Genomic DNA, 20,029 nt, shown 5'->3' on the forward strand with positions numbered 1-20,029 from the left:
AAGTCTTCTAAATATATCATTTCTGCAGTGTAATATAGTTGGAAGACAGGCAAAATTGTTACAATGGCTTATCTGGCATAACAATTTAAGGTCCTTAAATAATGGGCAAAGCTTGCAGGAGTCTACATTTCACTACTAACTACTCAAAAGTATGGACTTATGAATTCTGCCTTCATTTAAGAAAAACGGACAAAAGAGGGGTGCCTGGGTGGCTCAGTGGGTTAAGCCTCTGCCTTCAGCTCAGGTCATGATCTCAGGAACCTGGGATCGAGCCCCGCATTGGGCTCTCTGCTCAGCAGGGAGCCTGCTTCCTCTCTCTCTTTGCCTGCCTCTCTGCCTGCTTGTGATCTCTGTCTGTCAAATAAATAAATAAATAAATTAATTAAAAAAAAAAAAAGAAAAACGGACAAAAGAATGTCATGTCTTTCAGATAGCTCATAGATGATGACAAAAGAAAATAATTAAAAATAACTCCTCCAAAATAGGTAAGGCAATTCATATATTTAAAAGCAGTTGAGTCAATATAAACTACTCCAGGAACCTTACTCTTTACATTGTACATAGATAAGTAACAACCATTTCTGATTCTGAATTGTGTGCTCATATTATTGATGCCACTTATGACCTGATACTTGGTTTTTCCCTACATATATTTACTTATGCAACCCTAACCCTTCTTATCAGTCAGAAGTGTGTTCAGCTGTAACAGAAATCTGACAAATAGTGGCTTAAAGAAGAATTTATTATTTATTGCACCATGGCCTGTGGGAGTAAACAGTCCAGGAACCAAACTACTTTCCTACCTGCATATCTTTAGCATATACATTTTCTTCCCCTTGGTCATAAGATGGCTGTTGTGCCTTCCAGCATCAGTTTATGTTCTAGACAGGAAAGATGAGGAAGGAAGAGCAAAATATACTTGCCAAAGGAATCGGTCTACTTTTACCAGAAAAAGAGGCTTCTTAAAAGCTTTACTCAACAGACCCTCTTTGACATCTCAGTGGCTAGAACTGGGTTACGCAGCCACTGAAAGCTGATGAGAGTTTGAGGAGTTCCTGTTTATAACTGTGTATACTGCTACCCTTAAAACCCCTGGGATTCTATTACTGGGTCAGAAGGACAGACTTAATATTATATAGACAATTAGCACTGCTTGCCACAATTCTGCAATGCTAGATGAGAACTATGGTTTTAACATGGTCTGCCCTGTTTCCTCATGTTCCCTGTTCTAAATGCCCAGAGCAATGACAAGCTGAGTCATGAATTATGACAACTGTACAATGCACTAATTTTTAAATATATATTTAGACTTATCATCCCATAAGTCCTTGAAACTGGGTGTCAAATTTTATAATACTTCTGTATTATATAAACACGATATTTGATTTATTGATGAATTTATTCATGAACTCATCTCAATACTGTTCTCCAGGAAAAGTAAATAATAGCTTATCATTGTTGCTCTAAAAGTGATTTCATTCTTGACTATTCCCTATGCAATCTGGATATTCTCTAAATTGCTTTAAGTCTTACCGGCTCTCTACTATATTCCCTAAACCTATAGCTTTCCTAACAACATTAAACAATAAAATAAATAAGACAAACACTGTCCCACAGTATAACAAAGGTCTTAAGGAGTGAGGTGTATTTTAAACTAACTGTAAATTTAGCACTGAAATAACCGTGGTACAAATCAATTATGACAACTATTTTGCATCTCTTTCTATCTTGCTTTTCCCTCTCAAGCATGTTTTTGAGTTAGGAGAAATGAAACAGACCAAATGCAGAGCCTTCAAGAAATAGTGCAACTTTCTCAACAAATAAGAAAGGGCTCCCTTCATTACACTGTCTCTTTTAAAAACATCTTTATAGTTATCTTTTCTTAGACATGAGTGTGGAGAAAACTACTGGCCTAAAATGGAAGCTCTCTAGCTCAAAGAAATGGTTATTCATTAATTTATGGACATGTATTTTTCTACTAAAATGTTGTACATGCCATAAAATATGTACTATTTAAAGAGTGAGGCTAATAAATTGAATAATGCTTCACTACGTTTGAAAATCTTGGTTTAGTACTTTGTGATATAGTGATTTGGGTCTAGATGTACTTTACACTTGGTTTTGACGGCTGTAAGAGATATCTCAAAATAATATGTAGAGGACATCTGAAACAGAGCATAGTTAACCCTACTTACTAAATCATGAGGCTTGTTTTTCAATTTCACCCATAGATTAAGTTCAGTGAAATTTTGAAAACAGTGAGTCGAGCATTATGTGACACTAATACTCTGAAAAAGTTGCAGTCTTTTATGGTTAGGTTTGGTGTTTTTGGGAGATGTGAGAAGAAACAGGAGGCCAAATCACGGAGAACCCCAGAGGCCACTGTCATTTCCTCTGAGTGACAGGGGACAATTTCAAGGTTTTATGCAGAGAAGCGATAGAATCTGACTGAAGTACGAAAAATGACTTTGCAGTGTGAGAGTAGAAGTAACGATCCTAGTTAGGGCACTTGGGAAGAAAGCCAGGCAAAAGCTGATAGTGGCTTAGCCACTGGTGACAGCAATCAAGGTGGTTAGAATCTGGATCTATTTAAAAATAGAGTTCCCCATACATGGGATAGAGGGAGACAGAAGTAACTGTTAAAGTTTTAGCTTCAATATTATTCTGCTGGAGGGTTCTCTGATCCATGAGAACTTCATTAGGCCCCATTCCGTGTGCTTCTACAGCACCCTGTCCCACTTTTCTCTCAGCACTCTCCCATGTGTGGCAAGTTCTGGCTTTTCCCATCTCCTTGTTGGGCTCTAATCTTTGGCGGTGTAGGAATCATGTCTATCTTATTTAGAGTATATATTTAGTATGTAAATGTTGAGTAAGCTTTTGTTAATGAGTGAATTAAATAAGTAAAATCATTACAACAGAACTCAATAACACTGTTGGCAATAAAGATATTGGGAAATTCTTCCTCGGTCTAAGACTGTACAAAACCTTCTTTTTCAACAGTGGTACATTACCAATTCTATAAAATAGTTCATCATCACCCATATTTTATTAAGATCTATTGTGGTTAAACAATAGTATCTTCTTTAGCAAATGGCCATAGCTCTTAAAAGACTTAATCAAGGGCATTTAGTATTTTTCACAGCCTAATGTATGAAAAATTCGTAAGAACTTAAAGTATGTATGAGAATTGCTATGACTGATTTTATTTTATGTGTCATCCCTGTGCAGAGGCCATGCTAATCTTCTCTGTGCCATTCTAATTTTACTATTTGTGCTGCTGAAGCAAGCACTGATTGATTTTATTTTAAATGTGAGACTGGCCAGACCATATACTATTAGATACTAATTGACTGAGTGTAAAAATAAGACAACTACAGCTTCAGGGATGGGAGTGGGGAACAGTCCTGTCCTGACTGTTGATAATGCAGTTCAAATCTCTGTGGAACAAATCCACTGACAATCTGTTGTTAAGTTTTTGCTTAGTTTTGTACAATATATACATATTCTGAGAAAACTTCTTGAAGCAGAGCTTTAGAAGCCTAAATTAAAGAGTAGCACATGATTCAAAACCCAGTAATGGTATCCATTAATTAACTGAGCCCTTTACATACTCTTTGTGCTTGCTATGTATGAGCCTAAAAAAAGAACTAATACCTTATCACTAAAATAGTTTTTGTCAGAAACCTTGAAGCAAAGAAGGTAAGTATCTAAAATGAGCAGAACCCTCATGAGGCATGGGATGTCATATACTGTGTCAAAATCCCTTTGCATGATCTGCTTAGAAGTGAATTACATGTGTACTTAGCCAATGGTGCGTATCTCTTCAATTTCTCAGGGTGGTTTACCATGCTGAGTTTACTGCATCAAAGGACTGGTTTTCAGCTGTGTAGGCACAGACTCCAGATTGGCCAAAACACTAAGCACAGATCTTTCTCTCACAGGAAGACTTGTAGTAACTCAAGTTCACAAGACTGTCTATAAAAACGTCCCTATATTGCAAACAAATCACAATCAGAAAGCTGCCTAATAAATGGAGGGACTAATGGTGTTAGATTACATAAATGTTTAATGGCATTTCTTCATTCATGAAACAAAATTTTCTTGAACATCTGTTATGTGTCAGGTTTATTCTGAGACACTGAGAATACAGTGGTGAACAAAATAGATGAGGTCCTTTCTCTCTTGGAGCTTATACTTTAGTGAGGGAGACAGACAACATGGATTTTGATCTTGTATTTTTATTGATGTGTTGCTAGTAGTTAGAGTACTGGCTTGTACACATTAGGTGCCTGATGATATTAATGAAGAAATAAGGCAATGTAACTATTAAAATAGTTTTAGATAATGACATGGATTAAGAAGAAAATAAAACAGGGTCATGACATGATAAAGTAAGATTAGGAGGGGAGAGGGTACCTTACCTAAACTGGTTGGTATGTAGCAGATTAAATTACTATTTGGCAACTATTAACCCATTCTTTCCCCCCACCTCCATGGGAGCATCAGTTTTCTACTCCATTGTTGTTGAATTTGACTGTGCAACATGCTTGGCCTCACGGTGGGTAGAATGTACTTCTCTGCCTTTTGATCTGGGGCTTGGCCATGTGACTTGCTTTGGCCCACAGGATGTCAGAGGTGACACAATCAGAAACTTCCCATGTTTGTGTGTTTGGGTTTTTCCTCTTGCACTTGTGCCACTGACGTAAGAAGAACATGCCTTGGATAGCCCATCTAGATAATCTTTGAGTTTTGGAAACTCTGTTCAAGGGATTTAGTTTCTTTCACTAAATTAAAAAACTTTGATTCTTGAATGTCTATGCTATTTTGCTATTTTCATTAATCTGTTGACTGTTAATGTCTTTTAAATATAAAAGAAATAAGAGTGAACAAGTTGCATTTTGGTGGGAGAGTTGAAAGGAAGGAATTTTTACTAACTATGAAAGTACATAATAAAAACAGGTAGACTTCTTTTTTTTTATTAACAGGATTTTTTAGTAATTTAACCACAAAAATCAACTAAGAGCAGAAGAAAAGCATGTTTGTTTAGTCAGTGCCTAAGCTCCACCCCAGACAAGATATTTTCATTTTCAACACATGATACATAAGAAAAGGAAAATGTGAACCACAGGAATGGAATAAATATTGAGGACAAAAGCAAAGTGTTGAATATATTATAGTCACACTAAATCTTAAATGAATAAGCACTCTAAACCATAAAGGAAAAACTAAGCAACAAAGCTATTTTATATGCCAAATGTCCCCACAGATGAATAAAAAGCAGATATTAAAATTCTTGTAAAATGGCAAAGAAATTATGATTAATATGTTCCTGGTACATGGTAATGATCACATTATACATACAAAAATATGAAAATATTAAAAATCTTGGTGACAAGAGCAGTGGGATCATTTAATGAATTAATCCCAATGTGTACTGAATGTTGGATATAGGATTTATCTGAAAATATTGTACTTCAACTCTAATGTTCAGAAAATGATCTACATTGGAAAACATTATCTGGAAAAGACTCGAATGGATTGGAGGAATCTAACTTTGAAACTTACTAGCATGATAATGTTCCGACTGGCTGCCAGATTTCGAGCAGCCATAATTTTCTACAGTCAAGAATCTCAGAGAAAGATAGAAGTAAAAGGGACCAGGGAAAATAGACACAACAAAACCTATATCCTTATTACATAGTTAAGGATTAAAGACTCTCCTTTTTCAGACTTAGAATATACATGACTTAATTTGATAAAAAAGTACTTTGCTGTCTAGTTTCTTATTATTTCTTCAATTTTACACTTAGAGTTGAAAAAAATAGCAGAGGTCATGGATAACAGGAGAAAATGGAGAGAATGTAGAAGAAATAGATCCACTGATAAGAGCATGAGAACAAAGACGTTTCCGAAGACACAACAGACAACTGAAATTTAATGTAGGTGAATTCAGTAAAGAGACAAGTTAGTCAAGTTCTTTCTACTTTAGGAATCTTTGTGGCCATCACTCTATGAAAACAAGTACTATACTTATGTATATATGTATGATGTTCCTAAATTACCAAAGGTAAAATTGTCAGTTAGCTCAAGAACAATCACTTAATCACTCAAACTTAAAAAAAAATCTACTTATATATACCTTCTAAAACTATCTATTTTTAGCATAAGTACATGGCACAAAAACCTTATCTATTCAAAATACTGCATATCCTCGGCACAGTGTCACATCGTCTGGGCCTAACTGTAGAAACCTCAGATTATTTGAGAAAGTATGAAATTGTGGTGGCCAAGTGGCAAACCTTCTGCAACATGTCTGACGAACCTGGCGACTGCTAAAGTCCTGTTTTAGTAAGAATGAAACCCATGTAGTTTGACTTCAAAGGATCAGATTTAGAATTAGCCACGAGACTAAAAAGCTGGAAAAATATTTCTACAGTAACCATAGCAACTTGGAAAAAATTCCCAAAATATGTAGTGGCCATTTGTAATGCTCCCTGATTTTTGATACCCTTCCTGTGTTTGGTGAATTTCTAGCCTTATGAGTTATGACTCCCCTAGGTAAAACCCAGACAACACAGTTATCTATCCTGCTCTATTCCCGGGGCTCTGCTAATCAGAGTTAACCGTGATGGGCTTTGATTCAGCAGAAAGAGAGGAAGGAAGCACTGTATAGCATCCATTTTGCTCATAAGGATGAGACACATTCAACTGTTGGCTACTGCAATAGTTGCATTAAGCAACAGGCTCTTAGAGTGCTTGATGGGAATGTCGCAGCAGAGGGGGACTTATTTTTGAGCAAGTTTTGTGGTATAGTTTGGTATTGTTTCTAGAAGCTTAACCTTGACCCTGGTTCTCCAGCTCTCAACACTTTGGTCAACCACTCAATTTCCTTTTAATGAACTTTTTTTTACTGCTTAACTAGTCAGAGACAGTTTCTATTGTTTAAGAGGAAAGCCCTGGTTGATACTAAATGGCAACTAAGAGTGGCTGAAGGCATTTTATCCCCAGGAAAATCAGAAACATCTATGGTTAGTTCTGGCTCTCTAAGGGCTCTAAAATTCCAGCTGGTTTCTGAAAGAGAGAAAAAAAAAAAAAAGTCAAATCAAGTCTGGAAGCCTGCAGTAGCAAAGTAACAAAGTTTTAACTACAGTCACTTGAAATGAAGGGACCAATGAAGGCAAGACTTCGGAAGATCCAGTGGCTACTAATGTGGAACAACAATACAAAAAGAGTATGAAGAAGATAAGACTCTTGACTTGATTTTAATTCCACAGCACAGCTTTTTAAAAAGATAACAAAATGGGGCGCCTGGGTGGCTCAGTGGGTTAAAGCCTCTGCCTTTCGCTCAGGTCATGATCCCAGAGTCCTGGGATCGAGCCCCGCATCGAGCTCTCTGCTTGGCAGGGAGCCTGCTTCCTCCCCTCTCTCTCTCTGCCTGCCTCTCTCCCTACTTGTGATCTCTATCTGTCAAATAAATAAATAAAATCTTTAAAAAAAATAAAAAATAAAAAATAAAAAGATAACAAAATGTTCACAATTCCAAATTCTCAGTTCAAGGCAAAAATCACAGCCAAGAGCTATTCCCTAATGTTCCCGGGGAGGGGAAAGGCAGCATCAGCGAACAATACTGTCTACCTTTTTACGGACTAGGAGTGTTCCTGGGTCTCACCGCTTTCAGTGTAGACAGTGGGATGCTCAGGTGGCTGACCTCAGGCAGATAAATTTAGATCCAAGAGGTAGGAGGAGAAGGTTACTGTTCTTGTTAGGAGAGTTAAGTTGTAATCAGAATGATCTGGCCTGCTCTGACCATCGGTTTTGGCTACTGGATCAAATGATCCATATACCAGACAGGCATCCAGAAAAATCCCAACTTAATAAAATTATAATATATTTGGGTTTAGTGCAGAGGGGCCTGACTTGAGCCACTACAACAAAAATTTGTAATGTCTATTCCAATTTCTAGTCCTAAGTCACTTTGCAGACTCAGAGCTCCAAGTTCCTGAGGACATGAATCGTAATGACATGACAGGTGTAATCTGTAAACTCTCACCCTGGCCTTTTGCATCAACATAACTGCACTGCAGAAGGGAAAGACCAGGTCTTTGGGGTACTGTTGTAGAACAGCTCTGAACTAACTCTAAAAGACGGAGGACCCAGAACACCACTATGGACTAGTGGTCACAAAGGGTGATTGTGGGAATCAAACGACCAGTGGGAGGAATTTTAACCCAAATGTGCCCCCCATCCAGCCCAGTGGAACCTTAAACACACGGAGTATGGAGCTGGCACTGGGGAAGGACAGGAGATGGCAAGAGGCTTCATCAGAGAGCCGTCTCATACGCAGCCACTCCCACAGACGCACATTCATCCCTAGCGCTCAGCGCCAGGTATGCAGCTATCCATCTGCACCTGACTTTTTCCTCCTTCCCTAATGGAGAGAGAACACCTGCAACAGCTGTGTTCATAGAGCAATAAATCATTTCCTCTTAGGGTTATACAAATTACTTGGCTCTGAACCACAGTACATTTCACAAAGACCCGTACTGTCTCACCAAAATGCAGGACAACTACAACGCTGACATTACATCTCCAGGACCTGGAAAGCAGGAAGTGACAAGTATTCAAGCCCCTTCATGCAGACACGTAACACACAGCTCTAAGTCCAACATACGTGGAGTGAGGGGGGAGTTTCATCATTATGAAAACAGCAGAGCTGTACCGTAGTGAAGTTTCTGAGGGCCCTGTGATCTTGGTTATGTCAGGATAACCTCTACAAAGGTATGTGACTGACTGTACCTCCTGGCATTAAGAAAGAAGCACAGTGGTATGTGGGTCTTTTTGAAAATAATATATATCCCACTGGGAATTTTGCTTTGTGATCTACTTATGAAGTGACCTGAAAGATGCTGAGTGAGCACAAAAGGACAAAGGAGCCTTCCTAGTTAATCCCGGCTACAGAACATTGACCTGGCCTTTGTGACCAACAGATTCAATGGATTTAGAACTGTCAGTATTTTATCACAGTACTAGATAGAGCCTGGGGCAAATTCTGATGGAGGAATCCCAGCAGAGATCACTAAGGTTTTGGAGCAAAGTCATCAGGCAGGAAACGTGTCTCTTTGAAAGGGCATACTTAGTTCATTACCAAGTGCTATTAGAGTCTGTGCATCAGACTGGAAACAATAAATGTGACCTATTATGCCCTAAGTCAATTTGGTTTAGCTGATTCACTGAACTGTTAAATCAGGCATGCTCAGGAGCAGGCCATACGAAGTGACTGTGACATACATGGAATGAGACTTGAGAAAGAAAAAGCAGAAGTTCCATGATCGGAATCACTCACTCTCGGCTACAACCGCCTTGTGGTAGGTTGCTACAAGAGACTCTAGGCCATTCCTTTTGTGAACACATTTTATTTTTATAAAGGACAGCTGAAGTATTTTGTTATTATTTTACTTAATGTTACTGTTAATAAGGCTAAGTATGGAAGAACGGTATATTTTAAAGGTTAGGTTTAAGTACTGACAAAGGGTAAAAGCTGATATTGAATAGATAAGCAATGAATGATAGTATACATATGCCATATTTTCTTATTTTGGCATTTTGTGAAAACCCTTAACATATCAGGAATATTCTATCCTTATAAGTTTGGTCACTGCGAGGTAGAATGCCCAAAGAGTATTTCTTAGCTTCTTTTTTGTACCCAGCATACAGGCAATGTGATCAAAGGCCTACCAATCAGGGGTACCCCCATGAGATTTCAAGAAGAAATAAACAACCTGATGAATGAAACTCTGTGAGGGACCCTCTTAACTGGTGAGAGTTGGAGGGAGAGACTTTCGTTTGGGGGGCCAAAAGCTAGAGGCTGTGAGATGTAGTGGTGTTAAGTGGGGAAGGGAAAGCAATGAGTAGGGAGGGGGGCATTTGGTGGGTCAGCAGCATCAATGGGATTTCCTCATTAGGTCAATTCTATGTCATGGTTTTGGGCTTTCCTTTTAAAAGCTGAGCTTACAAGCCTATTTCTCCCAACCCAATAACCTCTTAATAAATAAACTCCTTTTATGCCTAATTGGTCAGAGTCAACCTCTGTTGTACAAAATTAGGAATTCAATCTGAAGTTAAAAAATACACAGTTTTCAAATAGACCAACAACCTGTCACATATTTATAGGATCTTAATTAGGTTAATCTTAAACCCTCTGCTAAAGGGATGCAGTGATAAAAATTAGTTAAGAGGGTAAATTCATGTGAATGTTGCAGCTTTATGTATAAAACTAAGAATTATGGAATCTCATGCATGGAAACTCAGCTGAACCAATCAATAATGAGGAGAATGAATGAAAAACTTCTAGAAAAAGAATATAGGATAGTAAATATCTTCAAAAAGAGAAATAAGATGAAGAGATATACAATGGTACATCAATCCCACAGAAAGAAAAGTAAAATTATGTCTTGTCTATCCATTTAATATTCTTATTTTAAAAAAATAAGAAAAATTGTCTGACAATTTGCTCAAAGACTAAGTCAGACATGTGATTCACCCATAATCTAATGGATTTCTTTCAAAAATAATGTGATGATAATAAATGATGTATCCGTTTCCTCTCTGTTACAGACTCGAGTTCACATGTATTGAATAATTGGACTTCCTTTAAAGAGTGAGCACAAAGCTTCCAAAGCAAAACAGGAGCACAGAGAGGTCATGTCAGTGCATATGAATCAGCAATGAACAGAATGTCAAGGAGGTTTTCTCTGTTTTCATATGAGAAGAAAAATACCGCATCTCTTAGAAAATGATTTTTTCATGCTGTTTCCAAGGCACTATTAGTTACAAACCAAATTGTTATTTTTGCTATTTTTTCAAAGGAAAGAACTGATGGCAGAGGAGATACATATGATGGAAAACAACTATATAATAAATCAAGTACTTTAAATTTAACAACTATCAAGTATCTTTTAGTAATAATATAATCTCCTTTGTACTGAAAGAGACTTTGATAAAGAAAGGAAGAAAACAGTCATTTTAGAAGTTTCAGTTAAAAAGCAGCACATGAAAAATAACTCATCTTTTAACAATTTATATATCTGAAAAATAAGTCAAAGAATGGGAAGCAACAGATATTCATAAATATGCAGGATAATACAAAGAACATTAACCTATTATGGAATAAACCTACACAACCCTATAATGTCTATGGTCTAATTGTTTAAAGTACACAGAGAAAGTCATTATATTTGTAAATGTTTCACAAGATGCTCTTGTAGATATTAATGCAAGGCCTGGATGGTCATTGTTCAATCTTTGTATCTTTCTTGTAAATGACAGTACTTTCTTCTCTCTACCTAGCAAGATAGAATTAAGAATTGAGAGCCACTAAGAAGTATCAGAGAAGTAAATACAAGGATTATACAGCTTAGCTCCATACTGAAATAGAATCAAATGAAATTAAAAGAAAATATTATCCATGCCAACATAACTCCAAAATTTAACAAAACCGGTTTTCAAAAAGCTTATGTTGGGATCATGACTCAGTTTTCTTAATTTGCTAAATAAAAAAACTTGTTTGCAATAATGACTTGTATATTTGGATCTATTTTAAAGGACTGAAATAACTCTGACATATTACTTTTGTTTCATTTTTAAAGGACTGAAATAACTCTGACATGTTACTTTTGTTTCATTTTTTAATTCCTAGAGGAAGTATAATTTTAAGGGAGTTTGGCATTAGCCTGTATGTGAGTAGAAATGTGTACTAATTCCAAGAATATACCCATAAGGACTTTAATGAGAACTAAAAAGAATAGGCTAAGGGTTTTAGTTTTAAACACAGTGTTAACATAAACTTTAAATACAGTATAATTATAATACAGAATAGTAAAGTTAGACTGGTTTTCAAAAAGGCAAGACAAACTTATTGTTACCTTATCACTGCTATTATATAAGCTGGTGGTGGTTTTAACTTCATAGCCCAATTCATACATGCTTAAAACCTCATTTTAAGACTTTGTCAATCTTTTATCACCACCTAATATTTCCTAATAAAATCAGGAAAACACAAGTCCTGTTTTTTATGTAAATCTAAACCTTAAAACCCTGTAGGAATGAAATAATATTTAAAATAATCTGGGCGCCTGGGTGGCTCAGTGGGTTAAGCCGCTGCCTTTGGCTCAGATCATGATCTTAGGGTCCTGGGATCGAGTCCCGCATTGGGCTCTCTGCTCAGTGGGGAGCCTGCTTCCCTCTCTCTCTCTCTGCCTGCCTCTCTGTCTACTTGTGATCTCTCTCTGTCAAATAAATAAATAAAATCTTTAAAAAAAAATAATCTAAACCAATAGTCTTTGCTAGGGTACTCAAAAGTTCATGACATGGGGTGCTGAGTGGCTCAGTTGGTTAAGCCTCTGCCTTAAGTTCGGGTCAGGGTCCTGGGGTTCTGGGATCGAGCCCCACGTAGGGCTCTCTGATCAGTGGGGAGTCTGCTTCCCCCTCTCCGCCTGCCTCTCTGCTTACTTGTGATCTCTCTGTCAAATAAATAAATAAAATCTTTTAAAAAAAAGTTCATGACAGGTGAAAAATCTACTTAAAAATAAAAAAATCTACTTAAGAATAAGTTACAAATCATATGCAATACATAATTGCAATTTCCTAAGTGAGGTGTGTGTGCCTTCACACTCTCCAGGCTTTTCTGCTTTTCTAATTTGTCTGGATGGAGCTGATTCCTCTAATTTATCTGATGAAGCCTGTACAAGTAGAAAGATGTATTAAAAGCCTGCTAATGGAGAAACTGATAATCCTAGAACAGTGTCTGAAAAATAACATGTAAAGCAAATTATCTAACCAGACTTTAGTACTGTTACTGGGAAATCTCCCTACATGGTCTGCAGTCAGACAGAACCAAGCTAAAAATCTTAATTCTCTTTTCTACTGATCTTGGGCGGTTATCAAATATCACTCTCAATTCTCCTTGTTGGTAAAGTGCAGATATTATTTAGGGTTGTTTTGACAATTATGAGAAACAGTGTAAATAAAGCAGCTACCATGGTATTTTGGACAAATGGCACTCATTAATGGTTGTTTTGTACTGTTTTCTGATATAGAACATTCCAAGTCAACAACCTAGATTCCACCCAAGTTGGACATTTTTACATATTCTATTAATAGTAAGATCATATTAATATCATCTTTTCTGGGTTTCTACATTATTGAATTCCCACAGTAACTTTTTCTTCAGTTGAACAACCTCAGATCTTTCAAACTCCTTCTCCTAGGTTATATCCTCAATAGCTCACTCTAAGAACTCTGATTTCCATGAAAATGCCAATATTTTTTCCTAAATATGGAACTCAAAACTGGGCACAGTTCTACAGTGAAAAGACCATAAGAGAAGAAGACAGTAGTAGAATGTGGGCTCCTGTTTTCAGGATCTTTTCTCTATTATTGTGTATCTCATGCCCTTCCAGTTCTCTTAGCTGTGTCGGGGCTGTACCTCTTCACTGGTCCTAACAACTACAGGTTTTGATAATCCTCTTCGGATACTGGCTTCACCCCAGGCAGCACAATGAAACTGCCACTATAAAGGAAGTTGACAAGGCTAGTTGGTGTGATGCACAGGAAAGAGTACAGAATGAAGAATAGGAAAATTCAAGTCTTGACGGTACTATTTACTAGAAGAAACCTTGGAAGAGTAGACATCTCTACCAACTCTTTAATTTTCTGGTTTGTAAAAGCAGCATAATAACCATGCAGCTGATTATAAGAATCAAACAGTATATGTAAGAACCTTTATAAATTTTAGTTACTAAATAAATATTCTATTATTATTATTATTATTATTATTATTATTGATACAAAGGTTTAAGTTCTGGTTATCTCATTTATCTGAGCACAGTCCTGTGCACAGTGCTCAGACTATTAAAGATGTTCAACATTTCTTTAGAGAATGGAAAAAACACTTAGACAAACTTCACAGTACACAACCTAGGATGGAATAGCAAAGGCACACTCAGAAGCGTGCTGTTTAGATAACTGGATAGATCAAGATGTTGGCCATTGGAATACCCCTTTGCCCCTCTTTTCTTCCTAAATAGTTAACAGTTGTGGCTGGAGCAGCACAGTGAGGGAAACTGGAGACCCCTCATAAATAGTACAGGAATGACTAAATGCTTTTTAAGTTCTAAGATTGGCTGAAGGGTAAATCAACATAAAATTTCCATCCCCACTGCTCCCAATAATCTGAGCTTAATGAAACAAGACATTCTAGAATTGCAACCAAAAGGTATAGCAAGATTTAATGGACTTTTTAACAAAAAATCTTTATAAATTAGCTTATTTCTATAAGGGATTAAATCCTTTGGTTTCTCACATACTATTATCCATCCTATTTTTACCATATAGCCTAGTCCATATTTTAGTTTCCATTCAACCAAAATAAAGAAAAACCCATCCTTGATCACCCTAGTCTTCAACGATCTTCTGGATTTCTATTGCAATTATGTAAGCAGAATGCTTTTGACCTTTATCCAAGCACTCCATATATTATGGTGTTTACTATTGCTTCAAGCTATCATTTTGCCTTTACATAGTTACTTAATATGCTTTTATACTTTCCTTCCAAAGCAAGACTTTTAGCTTTTTAAAGAACTTGTTGCTTCTAGTCCTCCACCACTATTTGATATGATAGATACCACGCAGTGCCATACAGCTAACGAAACAGAAACATGGGTCCCCGTTACCCTCTTGTTCTTAGCTTTTTAACCTGAAATTTTCATTTCTGACCTATTCACAAATTCTTGTCCCTATTCTTTATTGCTGCATCTTGCCCACAGAGCTAGACTGCTGGTTAATAGCTCAGACTTCAGAGCCAGACTATCACTTTCTAGTTTTATGACTTGTGATCATGAAATATTCTTGAGAGTAATGTGTGCGCATACACACACACACACACACACACACACACACACACACACACACACACACACTATCCTTAGACTAGTGCCTGGAATCATCATTTCAATTTTGAGGTCTTTGAAATTAGTGCTTCCTCTAGGTCTGACCTCTGGTTTTCCTTCTGGGCCAGTTGTTCATCATTTATATTATGAGGTATCTAGCCATTCTGAGTAAAAGCTTCAGTTGTTCAGTTGGTATGGCCCATCTCAAAAATGATACCTAACTTATAGGCCTTCAATGATAGTATAGCCATCAAGTGTCTCAATTCCGAACTGCCATAATCTATGACTCAAAATTGACACTTTGATTTTGTTGATCTGTCCTTGATTTGAATCAATTCTTACCACCATCTAAATTTTAGGAACTTTAATATAGTGCACCAATGGAGAAAAGTCATCTGAATATTTAAGAAAAAGTTAAAACCTTTCAGTGAAGAATAAAGCAAATTGTCATTGTGATAATTTAAGACGTGAATGAGTAATTATTTAAATGAATACTTCAAATTACTACACAAACAGATTAACATTTTTAGACACTAAATGACCCCAACACAAGTATTTACACTTAATGTATTTTGATTTAGAAATTCTGTTTTTCTTTAAACAAAATGCTATCCCCCAAACAGCTGAAGGTCACATTAATTACTGTACCTAATTAGTTCTTATGTGTACATACATAAATGGTCATTTTAATTCTAAGTTAGAACATATGTTATTTCCTGAAAGAGATACAATGGGCTTTGATGTAAGCATTAAGTTATATCTATAATATCTTTTCAATTACCCCACTGCTGAATGGAAATGATCAATAGTGGATCTGCCTCACCAGAAACCACGGTCGTTCATGTGTCAACAAACTTTTTCAAGGTTATGCTTATGCAACTGACTATGGCAAAATAAGGAAGGGGATCATGAAGACTGTTAAAATATAAAGTGGAGAATGGCAACAAATTTTATTTTAAGGTATAATGTATGAAATAAGTTTTCAAAGATTCTAAGATAAAAAAAGTAAGTAATTTTTTTAGAGCACATCTATATAAGCTAAAACACATTTTAAAACCTATTCACCTCATTGGTTTCACTAATCCCTTCTGAATTAAGTTTTCTATTCTTTAAATTTAGAAAGGACAAATTTATGACCCAGTGAAATAACAATTGGTAAAATGATTTGCACTGGCTATTTCCAAATCTAAATGTCTTTCTATGTATTTGTTATTGTACCATTTGAAATGGATGAAATTTTAAAAGTTTGATGGGTAAATTTTTTTGTGTGTGTGGGTTAACCTGAAATACAGGTAGTATGGAGTAGGTTTAATTCCCTTTGGCATCAAAAAATGAAGTATGAATGAAAGGACAACAAGTACACGTGAGGGGTTATTGATTTTAATATGCCTTGGTCAGATAAAAGCACTTTCATTTATGAGACCTAAACCAAAAGTTATAAGGGTAGATGCTTCTTGCCTAGGCAATATACAGCCTGCCCCAGAATGAGTACGAGTGAGTTCATTAGGCTAATTAATTGGAATGAAAATGAGGCAGAAGGCTGGGGAATGCCAGAAAGTGTCATTTTCCATGCTAATGCACAAATAATGTATAAAAGAACTAGTATGATGCAACTTATTTATGCCAAGAATTCAAAACCCCTCGGAAGATTTATCAGTTGTCAGGGAAAATGTGACGCATAGTGTTGATAGATTTCAGAGTTGTAGAGACATCAGAGGTCAGACGGTGCAACTTCCATATTATTAAGAGGAGAAAAGTAAGGTACCATAAGATATTAAATAACTGTCTTGAAATCATATTTAATTCAAATAACTGTAGAACTGATCACAAAGTTCATTTTGGCTGAATACTACCTTTTAATAATTAGAGATGCAAATACTCAAGAATATGTACCAAAACTGGATTGAAAGAGTCCTTTCAAAATTAAGAAATTCTGACAATGCCTTGACCACAAAAACTTTGAAGTGAAGATAACTGCTTCTTAGTTTTCTCTAAAGATCTAAATTAAAAGGATCCTCTAAAGTGAAGATTATTTTCCTGGAGGTGACTTAGAAAACACAGGCCATAATTCTGGTTCTTAAGAGGAAAAAATAATAATCTTTTATTACATTTGGACAAGATTTTATTTTTTAGGAATCACTGCTTGGCTGTGAGTAGTTGTTGCTTGCTGAATATTATTCACACTTCCTCCCTCATAGCAAGCTCATGTGTAACAGTCTTAACTTGTGGGATGGGTTGGAACACTCCATTCTAGTCCAAGGTCCATAGGTCATTTTAAACCACAAATTCTCCTCCCTAGGGAAGTGTCAAGGGATGTGGTCTTTCCTATATCATTTTTCTATAACCTCCTTTAGTCTAAAATACAGTTTATGGCACTCATCACCAGATTTAATATATTATAATAATACCTTACCTGATAATTAATACTGAGAGAAAAATCTTTCCCAGATTGGCACCTATGGAATTTCAACTGTCTAGTTACAATGAGGCATAAGGAAAGAATAAACATTTCAAAGGCCTGATAGGAAAAATTTTCCCCACAAGAGGATTTTGATATAGAACAGGAGTTGATAAGCTTTCCCTAAAAGGGTCAGATGATAAATATTTTGCATTATATGGTCCTGATAGAATCTCAAACTGGCCTGCTGCTGCATCACAAAACTAGCTAAAAAATTATACATAAGTGAATGGGTATGGCTGCATGTTTCAATAAAACTTTATTTACAAAAACAAGTAGCAAACCAGATTTGAACCAGGGGTTACAGTTTGCAACCTCTTATGTAGAACTGATAATGATTCAAGAGAGTTTGGAACAAAATTTAAATTTTAATAAAATACAGTTATGGCCTTCCCAGTGAAAATCACTACACTTGAAGATACCTAGTTGACTTGCCTTTTGCCTCAAATTAAATATATTTAAAAATCTTTTCAGGTTTTCCTATTTACCTCTTCTTTGGATTGTACAAATTATAATGAAGATTTCTAGATTTATTAAAAAATTAGACAATTTCGGGGGCACCTGTGTGGCTCAGTTGGTTAAGCAACTGACTCTTGATTTCAGCTCAGGTCATGATCTCAGGGTGGTGAGATGGAGCCCCAGATGGGGCTCCATGCTCAGCAGGGAGCATGCTTGAGATCCTCTCACTTCTTCTGCCCCTCCCTGTGCACATGTATGTGCTCACGCTCTCAAATAAATAAATAAATCTTTAAAAAAAACAGACAACTTTTATCAACTCAGGGAAAATTTATGAGAGTTTGAGGCTACAAAACAGCAGCTTTTCAATTCTATGCTAACTATGAATGCAATATAATAATTATTTTTTCTGGACTTAACAAGATAGATTTTATAGGATTAAAAAAAATCCCTATTACTTAGAATACTTAAAAGAAAGTCATTTTTATCACTGGACAGATCCATTATTAATCTGAATTATTTTCCTGGTTGAACATTTAAAAAGCTCACTTTGCATATATTGATTCCATACTAATTTTTGATTATTATTATGAATTGGACTAAAAATATAAGTACTATATATCCAACTTAGTAAATAATTTAGTATGCAATTTCAGTGTAAATTATAATTCACTTGATTAGTACATGTATAGGTAGCCCCTTTGTCCTACTGAAGATATTTAGACCAGATGAATAGTATTTATAAAATTTGATGATATCTCTATTGATTTAAGGAAAACTGGTAAATGGCATTTAAAAGTAAAACATTTTCTCATTATAATTCTAATTCTTGTGTAATTTTAATTCTAATTCTTGGTATAATTGTAATACCTAAAAGGACTGGCTAACTGATTAAAAACTTGTTGACTGCAGACACACAGAAAAAGCAACAATATCCACTATGGTTATATGTGATTCTCCTACATCTTATATTTAGGACAAGTTATTTGAAAAGTTAAGCATTTGGATTTTTCATTCTGTGTTTCACTATCTTTTAAAAGTAAAGGCAAAAGGGAAAGATGTAGGGAAAAGAGTCTTCATTTCAGCCTTTTAGAGAATTTGGTAAGGGTAAGATGATGTCAAAGGAAAAATTGTTTAGGACAAAAGACATATAAAGACAGGAACTAACACAACATTAGGCTTCTTCCTTCAAAGATTTCTGAAAACTTCAAAAGGGGAAGATTACTTCACAGACTGGAATGTAAGCCCAGTTGGAACTAAGGTCTATAGGGCTTTTGAGGTGTCTAATGCTAAAAATCTCAAGTTGACTCTCTAGTTAAAAAAAGCTGGAGAGGAGAAAGGAAAATTTTTGTTCTGGAAAAGTGTTCTTCTCTGATGCAAATAGAAATCCATCTTACAAAGGAAGAAGTAGAGATGAGTTGCCCTAATTTAGTCTTTTGGAAAGAGACAAGAAGATTATGAATTTGCTAAAAAACTTTTGTTTCTTCTATGACTTTATAAGCTATGAGATATCTTATTTTTTGTGAAAAACTTCCAAGCCCAAAGATATTCATACAAATTAACTTGAAATACTGAAATCCAGTTTTGGAAAGAAGAAGAGTATAGGGAATCTGAATTTTTGAAAAGTTATATAAAAAAGAGGTCTAGTAATTAGTTGGTGCTCCATTTCAGATATTTTACCCATTTTCCTTTTTTATAGCTTTTCTGTTTGAAAAGATGGAAACATTCAAATATTAAAAGTATTCCACAATGTGTTATAAAAACAACTCCCAAATCCCTAAGTGGAAGTAATAAACTTCCTACTACCATACTGATTAAATCAGTTCTAATCTTCTGTGAATCTAGTAATAAGAATGGAATAAACTTTTAGAATCACATATTGTAAACTTCAGAAGAAAGAGAATGCCAAATATTAATCTGAAAAGCACATTTCTCATTAGTAAAGGAGTTTCTGGTTTTTTTCCCCCCTTAATAATGCAGTAAAAATGATAAAAATCATAGCACATATTACTGAGTCCTTATGTAAGCTGTTCTATTTTATTTTATGTTTATTATTAGGGACAATTCTGTAAGGAGGTATTACACTTATTCCCCTTACCACATACAGGAACAAGCATAAAGAAGCTGAACATTGGTGCAAATAGAATCAAATGCCCTGATTTTGTTGTTA

General features: G+C 35.7%; 1 protein-coding gene and 1 non-coding gene across 6 annotated transcripts in view; both read right to left on the reverse strand.

Moving 5' to 3' along the window:
* CCDC91 (coiled-coil domain containing 91) overlaps positions 1-20,029 on the reverse strand; it is a 378,569-nt gene that overhangs the window by 78,321 nt on the left and 280,219 nt on the right. The gene's annotated exons all lie outside the window — the stretch shown is intronic.
* On the reverse strand, positions 3,184-3,290 carry LOC123947775. The gene has a single exon (XR_006819817.1). It is a non-coding gene; the product is annotated as a U6 spliceosomal RNA (small nuclear RNA).

This window comes from Meles meles, chromosome 7 (assembly GCF_922984935.1).
Source record: "Meles meles chromosome 7, mMelMel3.1 paternal haplotype, whole genome shotgun sequence".
Lineage (NCBI taxonomy): Eukaryota > Metazoa > Chordata > Mammalia > Carnivora > Mustelidae > Meles > Meles meles.